At 33.9% G+C, this 22,223-nt stretch overlaps 1 long non-coding RNA gene and 1 pseudogene across 2 annotated transcripts in view; one reads left to right on the top strand and one right to left on the bottom strand.

Annotated features, from left to right (window-relative positions):
* Nucleotides 1-22,223, top strand: part of LOC147394399 (uncharacterized) — an 85,423-nt pseudogene that overhangs the window by 43,286 nt on the left and 19,914 nt on the right. The window lies entirely within an intron of this gene.
* LOC147394400 (uncharacterized) lies at nucleotides 10,925-19,812 on the bottom strand. The gene is made up of 4 exons (XR_015181279.1): nucleotides 15,117-19,812; nucleotides 14,795-14,883; nucleotides 12,109-12,321; nucleotides 10,925-11,361 (listed from the first exon to the last, which is right to left on the bottom strand). It is a non-coding gene; the product is annotated as an uncharacterized LOC147394400 (long non-coding RNA).

Raw genomic sequence — 22,223 nt, 5'->3', positions numbered from 1 at the left:
GTCTTAGCCATAATGCTTCACAAATTCCTAGTGCCATACTTCTAAATTCAACTTCTGCACTTGAGCGAGCAACAACATTCTTTTTCTTACTTCTCCATGTCACAAGATTACCACCTACAAAGGTAAAGTAACTGGAGGTAGATCCCCTATCATCCACGGCACCAGCCCAATCAGCATCCGTATATACTTCTATACTCTGGTGATCAGAATTTTTTTTGAACAAAATTCCCTTTCCAGGAGCACTCTTCAGATACCTCAGAATGCGCATGACCGCATTCATGTGTTGTTCTCCAAGATTATGCATGTATTGACTCACCACACTTAAGCATAAGCAAGATCTGGCCTTGTATGTGCTAAGTACATCAATCTCCCCACAAGTCTCTGGTATCTTCCTATGTCAGCAAGTATTTGATTGGGTTCAATACACAATTGCAGACCTTCTTCTATTGGTGTATCAATAGGTTGATATCCTGACATTCCAGTTTCCTGTAAAAGATCCAAGGCATACTTTCTTTGAGATAGAAAAATTCCTGTACTGGATCGAGAAACTTCAATCCCAAGAAAGTATTTCAGAGGACCTAGATCTTTCATTTCGAATTCTCTAGACAGATAATTTTGTAGAGCCTTTCTTTCTTCAGGATCATTTCCTGTAACTACCATGTCGTCCACATATACGATGAGTGCTGTAATTTTACCATGTTGCTTCTTCAGGAACAAAGTGTGATCTGAATTGCTTTACTGAGAGCCAAAAGCTCTCATTGATTTTGTAAATCTTCCAAACCATGCTCTCGGGGATTACTTCAACCCATATAATGACTTCTTCAATCTGCACACCTTTTGACACTACTTTTCTGATGCCATGCATCCTGGTGGAAGATCCATGTATACTTCTTCAGACAGGTCGCCATGCAGAAAAGCGTTCTTCACATCAAACTGTTGTAATGGCCAATTCAAGATTGCAGCTAAAGATAGCAACACTCGAATTGTGTTGATCTTAGCTACAGGTGCAAATGTCTCTGTGTAGTCGATCCCATAAGTTTGAGTGTACCCTTTTGCTACCAGTCTTGCTTTAAAGCGTTAGATACTACCATCTGACTTATAATTCACAGTATAGATCCAACGACACCCGACTGGCTTCTTTCCTGGTAGACACTCTACTAGTTCTCACGTCTCATTTTTCATCAATGATTTCATCTCCTCATTCATGGCTCCTTTCCACTTTGGATCAGCTAAGGCCTCCTACACACTATTAGGAATAGCTATAGTAGATAATTGATTTACAAATGACTTATTTGATTCAGAAAAATGATGGTTAGACACATAGTTACTCATGGGATATCTGACTTTACTAGACAGTTCAGGTTCATATGTGGGTTTAGGAATACCTCTAGTGTGAGATAGCTCAGACTCTAAATTAAGAACATCCTCAACAAACGACGATTGGTTTGGTAACTTAGTTAAAGCGTCCTCGAACCCAAATTGTTCAGATGGTGGTGGAGGTTGAGTTATAATGTCTCTTTCTTCTTCTATCATTTCTTCAACTTCTGAGTGCTCGTCTCTACTTGGTTCCACAATTACACCACTCGATTCCAATTCACCCACTTCCTGATTCATTGGTTCAGTTTGTTCGGATTCACCTACCTCAGAGATATGATAATCATAATCGAGAGTCTGAATTTCCTAATGGTACTCCCCCTGAAGTTTAGACTTACATCGTGTCTTCATGAAACACCACATCCATTGTAATAAACATTCGTTGAGTTGGCGGATGATAACATCGATATCCTTTTTGGTATAAGGCATATCCAACAAACACACATTGCAATGCACGAGGCATTAACTTGTTGCATTGGTGCTTGTGGAGGTGTACAAATGCCACACAACCAAAAACATGAGGAGGCAGATTTGGGACATTTGGTGCTACTATAACGTTAGTCAAGGCTTGGAGAGGTGTCCGAAAGTCCATTGAGCTGGAAGGTACTCGATTGATTAAGTATGCGGTAGAGGTAAGTACTTCCCCCCAATAAGATATTGGCATATGTGCTTCTATCAATGAAGTTCGAACAATTTCCAATAAGTGTTGATTTTTTCGTTTAGCGACTCCATTTTGCTAGGGTGTGTTGGAACAAGTAGTCTGATGAATGGTTCCATGTGCTTCCAAATATTGCTGAAGATCAGAGCTTTGATATTCTCCACCATTGTCGCTACGAAGGATCTAAACCTTTGCATTGTACTGAGTTTCGATCATTTTATAAAATTTTTGATATAATGAGTTCACTTCACCATTGGACTTCATCAAGCATATCCAGGTCATTCTGGTACAATCATCAATAAAGGTAACAAACCAACGTGATCTTCCCAAAGTTGGGACTTTAGATGGACCCCAAACATCAGAATGTATAACCATAAAAGGAAGTGGACTTTTATTTAAAATCAACAGAAACGACGCACGATGGCTTTTTGCTAGTTCACAAACATTACATCGAAAAATAGAAACATCACATTTTGCAAACAAACTAGGAAACAATTTTTTAAATAACCAAATGAAGCATGCCCTAAGCGTCTATGCCACAATCAAATTTCAGACTTCTTCTTCTCCCTTTCAGACCCATTTTCTATCAAGGCTTGTCGCAGTTTGTTAGACTCCTTCGACTGCAAGTCCATGTAATACAGTGTAGACACCCCATTTTTGCATCTGCCTAATTTGACAATTCGTCTTCCGATTACTGTGAATTCCTAATGATGATTGTAAATGACTCGAAGGCTTGTGAGTACTATCCCTATTTCCTCCCATTTCCAATCTTTTCATCTCCTCTACTCGTTACGACTTGACATAGAAATTTATGCACGCTTAGGATCATTACACCTTATACTCGATTTAGCAAGCACGTACACTTAGGTTCGCTACACAGTTCGATAACCTAGAGACCTCGTCATGCTAGAAAAATACGACTTTGAAATGTAAAATAATCACGTCGGAACTGAAAGAAACTTCACGTTAAAATTCGTAAAAATCTGTAAAAATTGACAAAATGACGAAAATACCCTTTATAAATTTTGAAAATCCGAAAGACCTCGAAAGTACTTTCATTGCACTCAGAACAAGATTTCGAGTCTAACGAGACACAAACCAATAAAAACAGAGAAATTTAAAAAAAATCATAAAAATGACTGAAATGCCCCTCAATATCCAAATTCAACTTAGAGATCCCAATTCTTAAGAAAATTTAATAAAAATCAAAATCCGGTTAAAAATCCAATCTAACTAAAAATAAAACTCAAAAAATTCAAATTCAAAATAAAACTAAAATAAAAAATTAAACAATTCAAATTCAAACTATTGAAATTAAAAATCAAACAATACAACAATTAAACAGTTAAAATTAAACCATTAAACAAATAAAACTTAAATTAAAAATTAATCAATTAAACAATTAAAATTAAAATCAAGCAACAATTAATTAAACAACTAAATATTTAAAATTAAAATCAAGCAACAATTAAAATTAAACAACTAAACATTTAAAATTAAAATCGAACAACCAATCAATTCAAAATCAAAACACAACCAACAAATCGGATTAAAATTGAATCAATAAATTAAATTAATATTAAAATAAATCAATAAAAAGTTTTCAAACCAAAAATCGATCCATAAGATTCAAATCAAAACAACCAAAATCAACCAATCAAGACGTAAGCATCGAAGAATTAATGAACTATGAATAGCGGGGAATCCCCACTATCATTCTCAAAAAAGAAATATAAAAAAGAAAGAGGGAAAGACGTGTAAAAATAAAAAAAATAAAGAGAAAAATTAGAAAGGTTTTTTTTTATAAAAAGAGGACGTCTCCTTCTTCTTCCTACTCTCTAAAAAAAACGTCTTTGGGGCTACTCTCCTTGAACTCTCTCTCCCAACTCTTCTTCCTTCTCTCTTCACGTCTCATCCTCTCTACTGGTTGCAGTACCCACGCTCCAACCCTTTTATCTTTCTCTTCCTGCTGCAATACCCCTTGCCATCTTCTTCTCCATTAACTTGCTACACCCTTTTCGACCTGCCTTGCAACGCCCAAACTTGCTGCCCAACCTTTTCTTCAATAACCTCCCCAACAGTAAGACTACGTCTCTACACATTGCTGCCCTCTTCATCTTCTCCTTTGCTGTACTCCATCCCTTCTACTGCACTTCATCCCCTCCACTTACCTGTAACACAGCCCATTCCATTAACACCCTAACTCTCTGCCCTCTCTTTTCTTCAACATCCTCTCACTCCCTACAATCTCCTTTCCTCTCACTCTCAGACCTTTTCTCTCACGCCCCTGCAAGAGCTAACATCCATCCAACACCCTGCAACAACCTTCTTCTTCTCCTTCACAACATCCCAATACACCCACGTTTTGGCTAAACCAGAACGCCCTTCTGCTGCCTTCCTCACTTTCAACAGTCCTCTCTACAAAACGTGGCTACAACAGCCATTTGGTCTGGCACCCCTCGATCAATCTTCGCCTCATGTGTTAGCACGTTTCCAACGCCCCCATTGCAGCCTTCTCTCTATCCTTATCATTCTAACAAATCGGTAACACGATCCTCTCAGCCATCATCTCCTTCCGTACACAACCAATCAGCCTTCGCAAAACGCTGGGAATATTCACAAGGATTCAAGTCATACCTGAAGGAATCGGCACCCACTGTTCTTCTTTAGAGGTAGGTTCATTATTAGATTATCTATTTGTTTTTATTTATTTTATATTTTGATCTCCTTTTTCTCTCCGTTCTTCACTACACTATTTTTCTCCTCTCTGTTTTCATATGGTTAAAAGTACCCCTACATTGGCATGCCACATTAATTTTCGATGTTACGGTCATTGTGGGAGTTATTATAACGGAGATTTTTTATGTTCATGGTGTTACGAAATGATTTTGTCGTGCTTAGGGGAAATACACTGTTTTACCTTTTGGTAATTATTTTTGGTATATTAATGGGATTTGGAGATAATTTCATATATATATATATATATATATATATATTTATATGTATTTTTTATGTTTTTATTGTGGTAGGATTAGGAGGGTATTTCTTATTTCATGTAATTTTTATGTTTTTTTTATCGATACGGTTAGGCTAATTTTCTTAGGAATTATTTTTTGTGTTTTGTTTATTTTTTATTCTTTTTAGCCTATCAATAGGATTAGAATAATTTCTTGGGTATTTTTCTAGGTCTTTATTTGTTTTTGCATCTCAATAGGGGTTAGGAGGATACTTTGTTTATACATATTTTTTGTGTTTTTTTTCATATTGGTAGGATTAGGAAAGAAGTTGTTTTGCATTTGTCTTTATTTAATTTTTATTTTTTTTTATGCATTTTTTATGTACTTGTGATGACATGATCCTTGTATTTAAGCATGATGGTTCTATACTTCTACAATGAGTTTGTGATGATATATTTTTTAGCATGACGAGTATGCATGTCGTTGAATGATAAATGTTGCTGAAAAATTGAAATATGTCATTGCATGATAGTTGCTTTGAAAAAATTGATGGTCCTAGATGCTTGCCCGTTTGAGTCGATTTGAGAACCATTTGAGTTTGAAAATTTTGTATGCATTGGTATTTGTTGATCTACAATTTGGCAAGCATGGTATTGTGAACTTTTTCTTGTTATTTCATAAGTTTCCAAATTGGTGAACCTTGGCAAATCCACATTTTTTTTAATTCGGAAATTCCCATTCATAATTTCGTTTTGAAAATCGGTATTTGGAATTTTCTAATATGGAAATTGCATAATTTTCTATTTAAGGAAGGAATATATTTATAAATTTCTATTTTAGGAATTTCACATTTTATCAATTTCTAATTTAGATGATTTTTCAATTTCATATTTAGAAAGTTTATGGATTTAGAAGTTTCTAACTCAAAATTGTTATCTTTGGAAAATTTCTATTCCGGGAAAGTTCCATTTTTTAAAAAAATTCTAATTTGGGAATTTTGCATATATTTTTGAATCATAGTTGGGGGAACTTCGGATTTCAAATTTGGAAATTCTTTGAGTTCCAATTTGGCAGTTTCTACTTCGGACAGTTTGGGGAATACTTGCATGTGAAATTTCTTAATTGATTCAAGATCATGAGACTAATTATGGCTTTTTCAAATCCTTCTATTTTTGTGGAATTCAAAGAATAATCATGTAATTGGGACAATTTTAGCCATAGGATTTGTTTGGAAAACCCAACATAAATTGATGATGAAGATTGGATTGCAATCTTGATCGTAGTCTTTGTATGTTGACCATAAGATGATTTTTTATTGTCGTAGAGACCGATCATCTTAATCGGGCGGGTTCGGTGCTTAATACCTTTCGAAACCCGTAATCTAACCCCTTACCCATATCTTTGATCCGTGAAGCGATCCGTATCCATTTGGAGTTATTTATGGTTCCTAGACTTAAACTAGGTGGCGACTCCCATTTTTCAAAAGTCCCCCATTTATAAATCGGACCCCTATCCACTATTTAGTGAAAACGGGTTGAGGCGATTTCATACAGCTTCCCACGCTTAATACCACAACCAATCATCTGTCTTGTTTGGATGTCCTTAAATACACAAAATTCAGGCCAAAAGATGACAATACAAGATAAGGCTGCAGTGATTTGGGAAACTGACAAAAGATTGTAATCTAAAGATGGAACAACTAAAACAGAATCCAAGTTCAAAGTACTAGTAAGGGTTAAGGATCCTTCCCCAATAACTGGGGTTGTGTTACCATTGGCTGTGGAAACAATTTTTTGTGAGGAAGGTTTAAGGGTTGAAACTTGTCTAGAATCAAAAGTCATATGATCTGTAGCACCAAAATTAATTATCTATGCGTTATTAATAACAGATGCAGAAATATTTAAAATCTTACCCCCATTATCTGTGGCGACTACCATTGCAGAGGCATTCTCAGCAACATTATCCTCTATTTTTATTTGGACAACAACTGCAGCCGAGGTTTTCTTTGAATCCTTCTTGCGATTATGATCCCACCATTCTGGATATCCCACAAGTTCAAAGTAGCGACTCTTGGTATGACCAGTCTTTTTGCAATGAGTGCATTTGAAGGTTGACTTATCAACATTAGGATTTGTCTTAGGATGGTTGGTCTTGGTTCGATCCTGCCAATTTGGAGTTGATCGCTATTGAGCTATCATTGCTGAGGTGTCATGATTGTTAGATTCTCCTTTCAAAGTAGCATGACGTATTGCTTCTCGTCGAATCAACGCATAACATTCTTCCAAATCGAGAATTGGATCTTTACGTAGAATCTCTCCTCGAACTTGGTCGAAGTCACTATCCAATCCAGCAAGAAAGATGTGCACCCGTAGTTGTTCAATAGATTTTCGGTATGCTGCAATGTTGTCAGGATCTTTCATGACTACCTTATCTCGATGTTCCAATTCAAGAAAAATCTCAGTCAACTCTCCATAATATTCAGATAGAGACTTGCCACTTTGTCTGGCAGTAAAAGCCTTTTGATTCAAAGTGAAAACGTGCAATTCATCACTTCCATCATAGAAAGCCTTTGATAATGCACTCCAAATTTCTTGTGCGGTGGGTAAACGTAAGTAACGTTTCATAATTTCTGGGCTCATGGACATTAACAACCATCTCTTCACCTTCTGATTTTCAGCATACCATTTTTCATATTTATCGTATGACTCTATAGGTGGTTTTGTCTTACCCCTAATGTAGGCAAGTTTCTCATGTTCAACAATGTGCATCTCCATTAGTTGTGACCAAATATCATAGTTGGATTCGGTGAGGATGATTCCTGCATTAAAACTACTTTTTGACTGAACAATAACTAGAGATGATTTTGTTCTAGATAATTCCTCCAATTTTTTTTAAAGTGCGTGTAGTTAAATCACAAAAGCACAAGACGTTGCTGATAATAAAAAACAAATGTCGTTTCTGGTGTTCTCTTCTCTCTCGGTCAGTCTCTTTCCAATGGCGTTGTACCCCTTCTTTGAATCAACCTCTGGTTTCACCCTCCATTGAGGTTGTTAAGAGTTTTGTTATGGATCTCAACCGATTCTATAAAGTGGTGAAGCTCGCCACGTTTCATCCATTCTCATCTCCTCTCAATGCTCTCAACCAATGTAAAGCTGTCTTTGAGGGCTTATGACTGATGAGTTTAAGAAATTTTTTTATTTGCAGTTGAATCTCCCTAAAAATTACAGTAGGGAAGATAAGGTTTTGATGCAGGGCGACTTCGACGATCGAGTGGACAATAGAGTCCCGGCTGAACAGAGATGGGGCTAAACAGAGTCACGGCTGAACAGAGATGGGGCTGAACAGATTCACGGTTGTGCTTTTCTACGACGGCAATAACGATGACATAGATGGGGATTTCTTGATCTACAGCGATGAAGTTCAAAGCTCTCTAGCTTTGCTTACAACTGGAGATTTGAAGGTAGTTTCTATGGGTTTATGGATTTTGGGTTTGGTGAAAAAAAAAATTTCTTTTCTTTCTTCAAAGATTTCAAAGAAGAGGTTCTGATACCATCTTCAAAACTGATGAATTGTTATTTTCATTCATATTCATCTGTCACATTACAACCCATATTTAAAGAAGGTTTTCCTACGATTAAGCTCTTATAATCATTCTCATTTACAGCTATACAATCACACCCAATTAAGCACGATCTCACAACTATTCTCACAGCTAATATATAACTAAAAAAGAAAGAATCATAAGGGCAATCAGATTAAGAAAGGAAAGAATCATAAATCTTCTAAAATCTCAACAATACTATCCCCATTAATGTCGTAGCCCTCAAATGGGTATGTATTTTGATATTAGCAAAATGACGGGAAGGAAAGCTCCCAAATTGCAGGTAAGGATATTGATTGAATTTCTCTGTAGCAAATCCACTATCATCAGAGTTGAAATACTCTAAAATCAACCACTACGATCACCACTCCATATGGTGATCTTAAAATCTTAGTTCAATGACTTTGGTCAATACCTAATCTAAGAATCTTGAGCAAGGAGATTGAGTCAACCCATTTGCATTCCGAGTTTAACATGTGTGACTAAACAGAGATACCTCAAATTATCAAGGCCAAGTTTGTTATGTGAGGACTACAGATTACTTTTTTAGCAAATGCACTGCTTATGAGAAGGGAAGTTATTTTCTAGGAATTCCCTTAAGAACTAATCACTGGGAAATAGATACATTTATTTGCATCTAAGTCGTCAGTCAGACATCAAGTGATCAAATATTAGTGACTAGAAAAGTTTCCTTTCTTCAAAAAACATAACATAGATCTTCTCATTACTTTAAATTGCACGCTAATTAGCTTCTTCTACCATCTTCGAACACTACAAAAGATATTACAATATGCATGAGTCTACTCTTTCGCTGTGTGTATGTTTATAGATGATAGAATTAAGAACAAATAAAATTTATCTTAAGTGCTTTAGCAAGTAAGGGTTGAACCCACAGGGACGGTGGGGAAATCTCAAAAAATTGAAAGAAATCGAATTTTAGTTTCTAGAGAAGTTAAAATCAGATTTAAAGGTTGATCAACTTTAAAATTATAAACACAAAAATTGAAGTTTGGAAAAACATTGAAATCAAAGCATTAGAGAAGAAAAATCCACCATGAACAATGATCAAGGCCTAAAAATAGCTACAAGGGTGTTTGGCTACTTAAAAAAAAAAACCTCTCCTCTTCACTCTTAAACTTGACAAAGCCTAACTTCATTACCATACAAAAATCCATCTCCTCTTGAAATCGCAAACCCTATTGAACACAAGGGAAACTCGTCAAATCGAAGAAGCTTACTGAACTACAGCAAATCAACCACCAAGAATTATAAGTTTGAATTCTCTCTCACATTTGCAACCTTGTATTCGACAAGTCCTAACCGTTCAATATTTTCTCACATTTTCCTCCTTAAAAAAATTCAAGTTTATTTTCTGTTGGATTATTTTGTAGGTGTTTCAAGGATAAGGTTGCTTGTATTTTAATTTTTTTTTTTTTTTTTGGATATCATGTTAGTTTTTATTTTATATTTTTCATCAGGTTTAACCTTGGATGGAATGAGAAACTTGGTGTGTTGGTCTTGCCAACAACCAGATCATTTTTCCCAGACTGTCGAAAGAGAGTTGCATGCCCAAGTTGTTATGAAGGGATGATTGTTTCCTTTTTCGTCAAGTTAGACACACGAAATAAAGGTTGACCATATCAGAAATGCTTAAAAATTATACAATTTGTGGGTATTTTTTGTTTACCGATCAAATTCATAAGGGAGATACATCATCAACGGATCAATCAAAATTATTCAATATTGATGCGTTCTCTCGTCTTTTTGGAGAAGTAGGGCAAGCAGCGTTTTCTGAAGATATGGAGGTGGAGGCGAAGATTGAGTTAACTATAACATTTAAAAGGCCTCATAAATAAATAAATAGTTTGTAATATTGGAGTTGTGTTAGCCATTTTCTTATTTTTATCAGTATTTAGGGTTATTATGTAACTTAATGGAATGTTCTGAATATATTTAATTTGGTTCAACAGAAATCTGGATGGGTTGCAACCTTGGTCTTGGCTTTCACTTGCAGATCTTTCCTTTGTCACTACTTATATTTTCTGGAACAAGAAGGTGATCTGATACCCAAGTCACTAGGTTCAAATACAGAGTAGCAGTGAGTAAGCATTTTTTTGGCATATTCAAGAAGAAAAATAATGGTGATGACCATATGGTGTTGTTTTCGCTAGGAGCAGCTATCTTGGCCTCCCTCGTTGTCCTTCTTTACTTTAATGCTTGAGTAGGATTTCTAGATAATCATTTTCATAGTTGCATTATCATTTTGACTGAATTTTACATCTCCCATCCATTGAAAAAATGGGAGTGCTCGGTTTTCGTATCAATGGCCTCTATGCATGTCAAATATGACAACCATGTAACCCTTTTAAAATAAGGCAGCAATAGCTAATCTAAAAATTCCAAATTATGAAACAAGGTTAATCCTTTAGATGACTAAGGTACTTCCTGAGTATGTAAAGGAATACTGCAAAAACCAACACCCCTTCAAAAAAGGAACTATGGGTGATTTATGATGCACCCAAGAGGCTAAATATAATCTAAGGACCATATGCTTAAAGACTTTATGCCCACAACTCTCTCTACATGCAACTCAAATCTGATAAATATATTAGAATACAAAGTTGACTGAAAAAATCCTTAAAGACTGTTCTTGTTCTTGATACATTTCTAAGGGAACCAAACCATTAAATATTCTTTCCAATTCTAAAGATGAGGTCACCATTCACCAGCTTTTCTTACTCCAATGCCAAATCTTCGGAAATCAACAGCTTCTGCAAATTTTCACAATCCATATCAAAATCATTTTTACAATAAAAGCACAAAAAGAAAGATTATGTATCAAACAAATCTATGTATATATATGGCAAAAGGTTACATGAACCAAAGGACCATGTAAAACCTGGACCATGGTTCACATTTGGGTGCCAAATTGGTTCTGCCGAGCAAGTATAGAGCGTAGACGAGTGAAAAAAAGTGTTTCATACAAAAATCTTTTTTTTTTATTCAAAATTAATGTAAATAATACACACTCAATGCCTACATTTTCCTTTAAATTTTTCAATGCCTTACAATTATAAGGCAGGAAAAGATGTAACTCTGAAGCAGGTTTTCTAGCTCATCTAAATGCAACCACACACTATTAAGCACAAATTTCAGGCAGAGGGAAGGAAAGCAAGCAAGCAATTCTTTGCAATGTCAAGATTTGTATACCCATTAAACAAGTTATATTGCAATTAGCAATCCAAAGAGTCACTGATTCTAGTTTGCATCAATAATAGCACAGACTTGAGATTCCTTGATAGTTCAAAATGAATGACACAAATTAACTAACATGCTTATATAAGTTCAAGCATATTAAGGCTTATAATATAATATAGGTCTACAAATCCTAAAGATGATTAGATCATAACCATACATATGGTGTAGCCGCCATCAACATTATCAAAGAAAATAGAAGTCCATTATATGCATTAAGTTTTTATTATGAAAAGAAATAACAAGTGTGGCCTTTGTATTACCTTACATATGGGTGGGAAGAGGCTCATTGACATAAGGTGGATTTTTGCAACATCGCTGCTTGTGATCAAATTCCTTACATTTCGAGCAACGTAAAGCCACTTGTATAACTGATTGTGACTCAATTCATCTTTTATATGGTTGACCTACTAGACTTCTACCTACTTGTGGAATTATTTCCGATCCAATGTCAATGCATGGCCATAAAAGAATATCTACAATAGGCGAAAAGTGTTCGGCATGTGTAGCACTGTAAGTATAGACAAAAAAATACCTCTCGCAATAAGAGTAAAGATCATACCCTCTGTTTAGAATTGAAACAAGGGTTGTTTATATGGTATTCCCATTACCTTGAATTCATAGTAGTTATATGTCATTTTATCCAAATCTACTGCATACAAAAAACTGTCGTAATGAATTTGGAATATATTTGGCCCAAATGACGTAGTCCTCAAACCTTATGTTTGATCATGTCTTGAAGTTAAAAATTCTTCCACATTAAGAAATTTGATATTTGGCAACATCTTTCATCATTAAATGTTCAAAAGTTGCCACTAAAAGTTTTAGTAGCAACATTTTTATTATGACTATACGGTGACTAAAAATGCCGTGGCTAAATGTTTTAGTGGCAATTTTTAAAAATTGCCACTTAAGTTTATACCTTTAGCTATAATAAAGAAATCATCACTAAAAGTATAATATTAATCATAAAAGATATTGTAACTAATTTAAAAAGTTATTGTCACTAAATATATGAAATTGTCACTAAAACTTGTCAAACTAATTAATAAAAATGAACTTTTAGTGACAACTTTAAGTTGTTGCTAAAAGTGGAAAGTTCACCAAACCATTAGTCACAATCATCAATTGCCAATAAAAACAGTTTAGGAATAGATTTAGTATTGAATTACTTTCCGACTAAAAATGGACTATTAGTCACAACCAAAAAATCGTCATTAAAATTCCTTAAAAGTTTTGGTATGACAAATTTAATGATATTAAATTCTTTATATATATACTTACTTTTCATGAACTTGCTTATATTTTAAATGAGAATATGAAGTCTTCATCACTTATAAGTCTTGAAATCATTTAAATACAATATTCCAACATAAATTGTTTAACTCATAATAACAATAAAAGAAAAAATCTTAATCATAGAGATTTTGAGAAGTTCTACATCATGTCTTTGACTTGCAAATAAAACAATTGACAAATGATTACATTACAATAAATTAAATGAATAGATCATAAATATATATGTATATGTATATGTATAAAATAGATCTCCTTAGAAAACAAAATTCAACGGAACCTCCTTTATATTTCAAACATGTGGAATTATGACGTACGTGACAAGAAATCATTTATATTATAAGAGAAGGTCCTGATTAAAAAATATACATCTATGTAAGGAAATCATATCATTTATTCAAATGAATATGTTCAAGATAAGCACCTTTTTAACTTCTAAATAAAAAAAAGGACTATATCACATCAATATATATATTTATTATACTAAGCGATAGAATATAAAAAAATGATTTTAGGCTTATAAAAAGTAATATATTTATATATGAAAGAAACATTTTCCATGGATATCACAGTCACATCAGGAAACCTAATCAAGATAGGTTTATCCGATGCCCTTAAATCCAATTCAGGTAGATTCGTAGCACTTAAATTTGCAGCATAATGGGCAACGAGACCCACCACCGGTGCCATATACGTGTATCTAGGTAATGAGTAGCAGACTAAAGACCCATTACCCAAGTTGTGGTAAACTAGAATAAGTCTTTCCATGAAAGGTTGTTCCACAATTCCAATTGGAATCTTAAACTCCATGAATCATCTTGATCTTGGGAGTCTTTCTCTACCTCGAGGTTGTTAAGGTTGAGTTCTGTCATTTCAACACCATAACATATACATGCATTTGGGCTGCTGTTTTTACTGATAATTGGTTGTTGAAATTTGAAGTTTCACTTAGAAACGATACAATTGAGGCACGAGGATTAGTAAAGTGTTTTTATCAATAGGTGGTTCATATTTTATTAGAGATGTTTTGGAATAGAAGCCAAACAGTCTCAACCAAATGGACCAGTATTTGTTAATTTCTGATTCAGTAGTTTTGTAGGATGTTTTTTAGCATATCCATAAGTGATTTTGTTATAAAATCACACCATAAGTGAGGGATCACATATGGTGTTTGTTCGTGTTTTTATGTTGTAGTAAAATATCATGACCCTAGTTTTAATATGTTAAAAATAAAATTATAATATATGTTATGGAACTATGGCTTGCTCAGATATATCTTTTTGTTGAGCCAAATGGCCAAAAACCTGCAAAGTTCATGTTTGTAGATTAAACTGAAATATGGATTTTAATTAAAAAATAATAATTTATTGCCAACTATTTCATTGACAGAGGATTTCGACTGACTTCTAGCATTCAACTTTTGATGGGGTTAGAAGTTTTGGAATGGGCTGATTTTTGGTGAGGATGATCTCCTCACCATAGACAACATCCTTACCAAAAATCAGCACATTCCAAAACTTTTAACCCATATAAGACCAAAAAAAGTGGCTATGGTGTGGGGAGCCCTTGGTAATAATTAAAAGCTCGGAGACAACACCAAGGAAGATAGGCATTTTAAGTGAAAATTATAAAGAGAAATAGTATGCACCTTACCTCATGAGTTGGAGCCTTATTTCGCTGCCCATTCAACCAGCATATCCACTCAACTCCAATTACCAAGCATTTATATTAGGTATCAAGAACTGAGATAAGAAAAAAAGTTATTTCTTAGTGGGGTTGCTTCAACTGTCAAAGTACTCAAAATTAAGAGAATGGCCATGCTTTACTTTGAAGGGTCAAAAAACTATAAAGAACAAAATCACTCCAAGTTCTAATCTCACTCCCAATGTACTCCAACTTTACAATCAAATCACATTCAGGCATTTTCCCAAAGAATAGGAGAAAAATAAAATTTGTATTTGAATCAAAATCTTACCTGGAATGGAGGTAGAATCCTCATCATCTTTGAATATCACCTATCATTTTTCTTTCACTAGCATATCAAAGGGAAGGAACGACAAAAAAATGACGTTAATATTGAATTTAACAATGGGTAAAAGCCATAAGCACATTAACCAAATACAATATGAATACCATCTACAATCACTTGTGGATAAATATATGAAAATTGACACTAAAAAAGGTATTAATCTCATGAGGGAATTGGTAAATTTGATAAAAGAAGAAATCTCATGGACAAATGTAATTTATACCTCTATACATATAAAAAGATCACCATCATTAGTAGAATATATGCCTTATCCCAAATATTGGGGTTGGTCGGCGACACAAATTCTACTTCGTTCAGTGTTTGAAAAATTGCATTAACATCATAGCATTTTATAATAAAATTTTCTAATCCCATGTTAAGGAAACGCCGAGAAACTAAATAATTACAATAAAAAACCAACTTTTACATCCTAATAATCCAATTTAAGACAACCCATGTTAACACATACAATTCATTATCTAAGTTACATGGAGGATCTTAGCAATGTTGTTGCAAGAGGATTTTCAAAAAAATTTGAAAACAGATTATCCATGGATTTCCCCAACTCTCTCTTAGACAAAATATGGGTTAATCCAGTTCAAGTTGTCTCAAAGAAGTCTGGTGTCGCAGTCGTGACCAATTAAGACAATGAACTGATACCTACTTGCATACAAACTGGGTGGTGTGTTTTTATAAACTATATGAAGTTGAATACCATGACAAGGAAAGATCACTTCCCTCTCCCAAATATCAACCAAATACTCGAACATTTAGCTGAACATGCCTATTACTATTTCCTTGACTAGTATTTGGGTTATAATCAAATCCTAATTGCTCTAGAAGACCAGGAAAAAACAACATTCACATGCCCCTTTGAGACATTTGCATATCGTCGCATGCCTTTGGGCTATGCAATGTACCTAGCATCTTTCAATGGTGCATGCTGAGTATCTTCTTCGATATGGTAGAACATTCTTGGAAGTCTTCATGGACGATTTCTCTATGTTTGGATATAGCTTCGAAAATTGATTGAATCATCTGAAAAGAGTGTTAGCTAGATGTCGAGAGAAAAAACCTTTAGTATTGTTCTAGAACACATATTTTCCCATAAAGGAATAGATGTAGATAAAGTAAAAATTGATCTTATCTCTAATCTACCTCCACTAAAAACTATTAAGGAAATCCGATCATTCCAAGGCTATGCAGAATTTTATTGATGCTTCATCAAAGACTTTGGGAAATTTTCCAAAACCTTGTATGAATTACTTGCTAAAGATGTCTCATTTGAATTTTCAACATCCTATCTAGAACATTTTGAGAAACTCAAAACTGAATTAACCTCTATACCTATCATCCAGCCACCTAATTGAAACCTCCCCTTCGAGGTAATGTGCAATGCATCAAATTACAATATAGATGTTGTTCTAGGAAAAGAGTTGAAAAAATCTCCCATGTCATTCAATATGTAAGTAAAACACTTAATGATGCCTAACTCAATTACTCCACCACAGAGAAAGAACTACTTGCAGTAGTTTTTGCACTTGACAAATTCCAATCCTACCAATTGGATCTAAGGTCATAATTTTCATAAACCATACTGCATTGAAATACCTTCTCACCAAGAAGGATGCTAAAGTACGGTTAATACGATGGGTTCTCTTACTCTAGGAATTCGATTTAGAAATTCGAGACAAGAAAGGATGCGAGAATATGGTCGTAGACCATTTGTCTAAGTTAGTAGTTGAGTCCAGTTCAGACTCCTTCCCAATTTCTAAAAAAATTTCATATGAACAAATCATGTCAATCTCCAACCCTGACACACCATGGTACGTTGACATTGTCAATTACCTGGTAATAAGGCAAACACCGATCTCATGGATTAAATAAGAGAAAATGCAATTTTTTGCCCAGTCCAAATGATTTTTCTAGGATGACCCCTATCTATTCAAATATTGCTTAGACCAAATAATCAGACGGTGTATACCTGATGGAGATCAGAAAAATATTTTTGAGTAATGCTACTACCTCGCATGTGGTGGACATTTTGTGGTAAAAAAACAACTATAAAAGTTATACAATGTGGTCTTTGCTAAGTCTTGTAATAGATACCAACGATTAGGAAAGATTAGCAGGAGGATTGAGATGTCCCAACAACCAATCCTGATCATCAAAATCTTCGATGTTGACGCATCCATTTTATGCGTCCCTTTCCATTTCACATGGATTTTAGTACATTCTAGTCGTAGTAGACTACGTGTCGAAATGGGTAGAAGTTACAACATGCTGAACTAACGATCATAAAGTCATTGTTTAATTTCTTAAAATACAGTGTTTCCCAGATTCAGTATACCATGTTCAATAATCAGTAACCGAGGTAAACACTTCTGTAATCAAGTTTTTAAAAGTCTGATGCGTAAATACGCAATAAGTCACAAAGTAACCACCTCATATTACTCACAAACAAATGGAAAAGTCAAAATTTCAAATCAAGAAGTAAAGATCATTATTGAGAAAACAATCAATCCCACAAGGAAAGATTGGTCTTTACGTTTGATTGATGCACTATGGGCCTATAGAACAACTTTCAAAATCCTAATTGGCATGCTCCCTATTGACTGGTAAAGTTTGTCACCTTCTGGTAGAAGTAGAATATAAAGCTTACTGGGTGGTGAAACACCTTAACTTTGACCTTGCTAAGGCAGGTGAACACAGGAAACTCCAACTCTTAGAGTTAGAGGAATTAAGTAATAATGCCTATGGTTATGCAAAAATATACAAAGATCGCAACAAAGCTTGGCATGATAAGCACATTCATAGAAAAACCTTTCAGATAGGTCAGAAGGTGTTGTTTTAATACTCTCAATTTCATCTGTTCCCTTAAAAGTTAAAATCTCGATGGATAGGACCCTTCGTGGTTCATCATAGTTACTCACATGGAAACATCGAGATACTTAATCTAAAAGATGGTAGTACATTTCAGGCCAATGGCTAAAGATTGAAATCATTTCTTCACTTTCCTATGTCCTAAGAATGATAATCAATTTTGAGTGATCCTATGTACCAAAATTAACACCATATCTTTGTCTGACTAAAGAGTTTAAACTTAGTGCTTTCAGGAGGCAACCCTTGGTGAAGAAGGCTTACAAATTGTTTTTGCTACCATGTATGACCATTTTTTCACTTCCTTTTCTCAATTTGAACTCACCATTGAGGGTTAAAAAAAGGTTAAAATTTTGAAAATTTCATAAGCAAATTTTCCTATAAAATTTATTTTCCATCTTGAAATTTTCTTGGAAAATTTATTATCCAAGGTTTTCAAGATCGAAAAACTTATTTTCCTAAAAAATTGAATATTCTTTTAAAATCCTAAACCTAATCTCTTTCTCATCACTTTATCTTCTCCAAAGCCTCCATTTCATTCTACTTATTTCTCAACAACTTGGCCGAATGACATCCAACCATTACAACGTCAATCCGATCGGCTCATTCTCTTCGTTCGTACAAAATGACCAACCTCTAGCCTCCGCACCACCATCAACCACCACCCTATCATGCCATCCTCTCCATTCAAGGTGTCACGATACACCTAGGGCCCACAGTATCCATTTTTTATAAAAAGCTTCCCATCCTTCCACTGCTTCAAGCCATAGGTCCAAAAATTCGATCAATTTTTTTCGAAAAGGCATATTACGATTTATTCGACACACCCCAAGGCACGTGGTTTCGAGAGAAAATTCTTGCACGTGGTTGGAGTCGTCTACTTTATGAAGGGGATGAATATTTGTCGATGAATTAATCTAATGATTTTATGGTTCTTATGTCTCTATCCATTCCTCTACTCCTTTGGTCACCATCAATTATCTTGGCATCTTGATCACTATCAATGCTTTAGATATTTACGCAGTTTTAGGAATCAAACTTGTGAAAAATGAAATGTGTAAACCCGATTTTGGTTTCGATTACTATATCATATGCTTCAGCCTCTCCAAGCAAGATATTCCCATCAAAGATGACGGGTTGAAATCCAAGTGTTTTTACGAAAAATCAATATCTATATTGGTGCTGAATCATGACCAATGTGCTCCGTATACAACATTTGACAGAGATGTATACCAAGCATCTTTACACCTTATGCACCATTCAGACACATGGCCCGATATTTTGTCTGGTTCGTTTGCTTATGGAGACACTAGTCAATGTCATGACCAAACCAGAGCTTTAAGAAGAATCTAGATACCTCTAAAATGAGGTTTAGAAAATTAAGTTTTTCATATTTTTTGTTCTTTCTTTCTTAATTTTGATTTTTGTAAGGAGACTCTGCCAGATTCGGTTCCAAGATCAATAAAGATAATTTTTTTCTCATATTTCTCTTTTTATTTTATTGTTCTTACAATATTTCTAGGCTAAACCTTTGTTAGATAGGTCAATGAAGCCAAAACAACATATAGTGAATAAACTTGTTTTGAATTTATCTTATTTAAAATTCTTAGGTGATCCATTTTTCGTTTATAATTGTTCAAAATCAATTTTAATTATCAAGAGTTCTGATTGTTTAACCTTAAATAAGATCAAGTTAAATCATGCTTAGTTCTAGTAGTTTGATTTCGATTTTGATATTTGTTTATTTAAAAAGAGAGTCATAATTTTTAATTATTATTTGTGCTAAACTAGATTTACTTTCCGATCTGCAAGCATTAATTTTGTTTGAGTAGATTGAGATAAAAAAGATTCAAACCTTATTTTATTTACTATACTTACCAAGGTGGATTTGATTGATCTAACTTTTCTCTTATAGTTTTAATCTTTCCTTTTTATTATTTTGATTGATAAATATTTCTAAATTAGTTTTTAATTAATTACCCAAAATCCTTATTTGATTTGAGTTGAAAAGATAATTGGATAACTTTGTATCTTTGGATCGACCCCTTACTTGTCAAGTTTATTTAATTTTTGGTATACTATTATTCTTATTGATTAATAACTACATATTAAACAAGCTGGCGTCGTTGTTGGGGATAATGGTTTGATCCAATATATGATTTTTTTAGTCTTGAGAAAAAATTAAGTAAAAATTAAATTACAAACCACTTTTGTAAATTACATGATTGCATTTAACGATTGCAACAAGCCCTTAAACCTCAGGTTACCCTTAATGGATAAGTTTGACTCATGAGGGTTTGCAATAAATATACTAACAAAATTCCAACACTTTAGGCAAATATCAAAATCAAAATCAAAGTATGTAAGACGAACATAACGACATTTCACAAATTAGTCAACGATATTTTACGTTTGAGCAAAGTTCTAAGTTTCTGTTTCTTAGTTTAGAAAATTCCCCCAAAAAAAAACTTGAGGGCCTGTGTAATTTTTAAGATTTTAAAAGTAACATCTTTTTTAAGAACAAGATTTCACCTCTTAACTACTAATAATGGTCAGCTCTACCAAAGTTCTAACTCAAAATTAAGCATCCTATCTAGGATTGTGAAGAGCTGTGGATGTTCATTTTAATACCTCTAAGAGGTTTTTTCTGTGATATTCCAGCTTACTCACATTTTTACCATTGACAACTTTCAAACTATTGAAACTATTTTATTTTGTATCATTAGACTATTTTTATTTTTATACTTTTTCAGTTCAAGTATTTTTACTTTGATTTGGTCTTTTTCACATTTTTTTTTGCTTTTTATTTTTCAAGTTTTTTCTCACATTACCATTTTTCTAGTGTTCTTTTTCAAAAAATAGGTAGCCTTTTTAAGGGTACCCAGTTTAATCATATGGTTATTGTCCAAGTCATATTAATCTCAATTCTGTTTTTCTTCTAACTAGTTAACTAGAGGACAAGGAAGTCATAGTTCACTACATTAAATTTTTCCTAACACTCTAGATAGAGAAGAGGGTCAACTCTTGTTCTATAAAATTTTATTTTTCCAGTAACTCATTCAGAAGTGCCGTGAAATTTTCAAAGTAATCTTTTTATGATTTTCTTAATGAGGAATAACTAAAAAAAACTTATGATAAAAAATTAGGACATGAACCTGAGATTTGAAATTCATATGTAAACAATACATATAAGGATTTTGAAGAAAATATTTTAGAAGTGTTTAATATTTTTATTTTTATTTTTTATCTTTTTTGAAAACTTGAAAATAAATTAACAATGATTTGTGATTAAAAATATCCAATGCAATTGTGAGCTAACCCTAATACCCCCAAATCTAAATAAAATATTGTTTTCGATATGATTTTTTTTAGAAACTTTAAACAAAAATATGCAATTATTAACTAATTCTATACCCCCAAACTTAAATGAAATATTTTCCTCAAATGAAGCAATAAAGAAAGAGAGAAAATGTTTGATCACACCTGAAATGATTTTGGTATTAATTGCCATTCATATGATCAATAGGTTTTGCAGGAATATAAATCCTGCCTACGAATAGTAAATCATCCTAACTAGAAAAGCAACGACTAATATAAGAAAATAAATCCTAATTTGAATTTGAATTCGAGGCTCTAGCACTGCACATGCCTTATGTTCCTCAATATAGGTGATTATCTGTCTCTGCTGCTCAATCAACAAGTGTTGATTGATTTGCAGATCCTTGTAGTGTTGGTTGACCTTTTTGACTCCCTTAAAAACCTTCCCAGAGGCATTGCCCTTTCTGAGGTATCTGATCAAATTATGAAGTCTACTCGAAGTCCAGACTCGGTGTTCGGTCCTCCTCAGGTTGTTGTTCATTAAATTATTTTCTTGGGGGGCCATAGTCATGGGGGCTTTTGTGTTCTTCCTCATTAATGCCCAAGGCTCAAAAGCCCTGCACACATGTCTTTAAAGTCATTTTCTTTTTAAAAGGTGGAATTCGCTCTAGTCTACCATGTGTGATCAAACCAGACATCAAGACACCCGTCCTTCATTGGAGAATGCAATAGACAAGATGAAGTAACACAAATGATCGACTCTGGTTGGTTATGACATCGACCAGTGTCTCCATAAGAAAATGAACTATACAACATATCGGGTCACGTGTCTAAATGACATGCAAGATGTAGAGA

Source organism: Akebia trifoliata, chromosome 9 (genome assembly GCF_017979445.1).
Source record: "Akebia trifoliata isolate Shusen 1 chromosome 9, ASM1797944v1, whole genome shotgun sequence".
NCBI classification, from domain to species: Eukaryota; Viridiplantae; Streptophyta; class Magnoliopsida; order Ranunculales; family Lardizabalaceae; genus Akebia; species Akebia trifoliata.
This window is presented reverse-complemented; position numbering and strand designations above follow the sequence as displayed.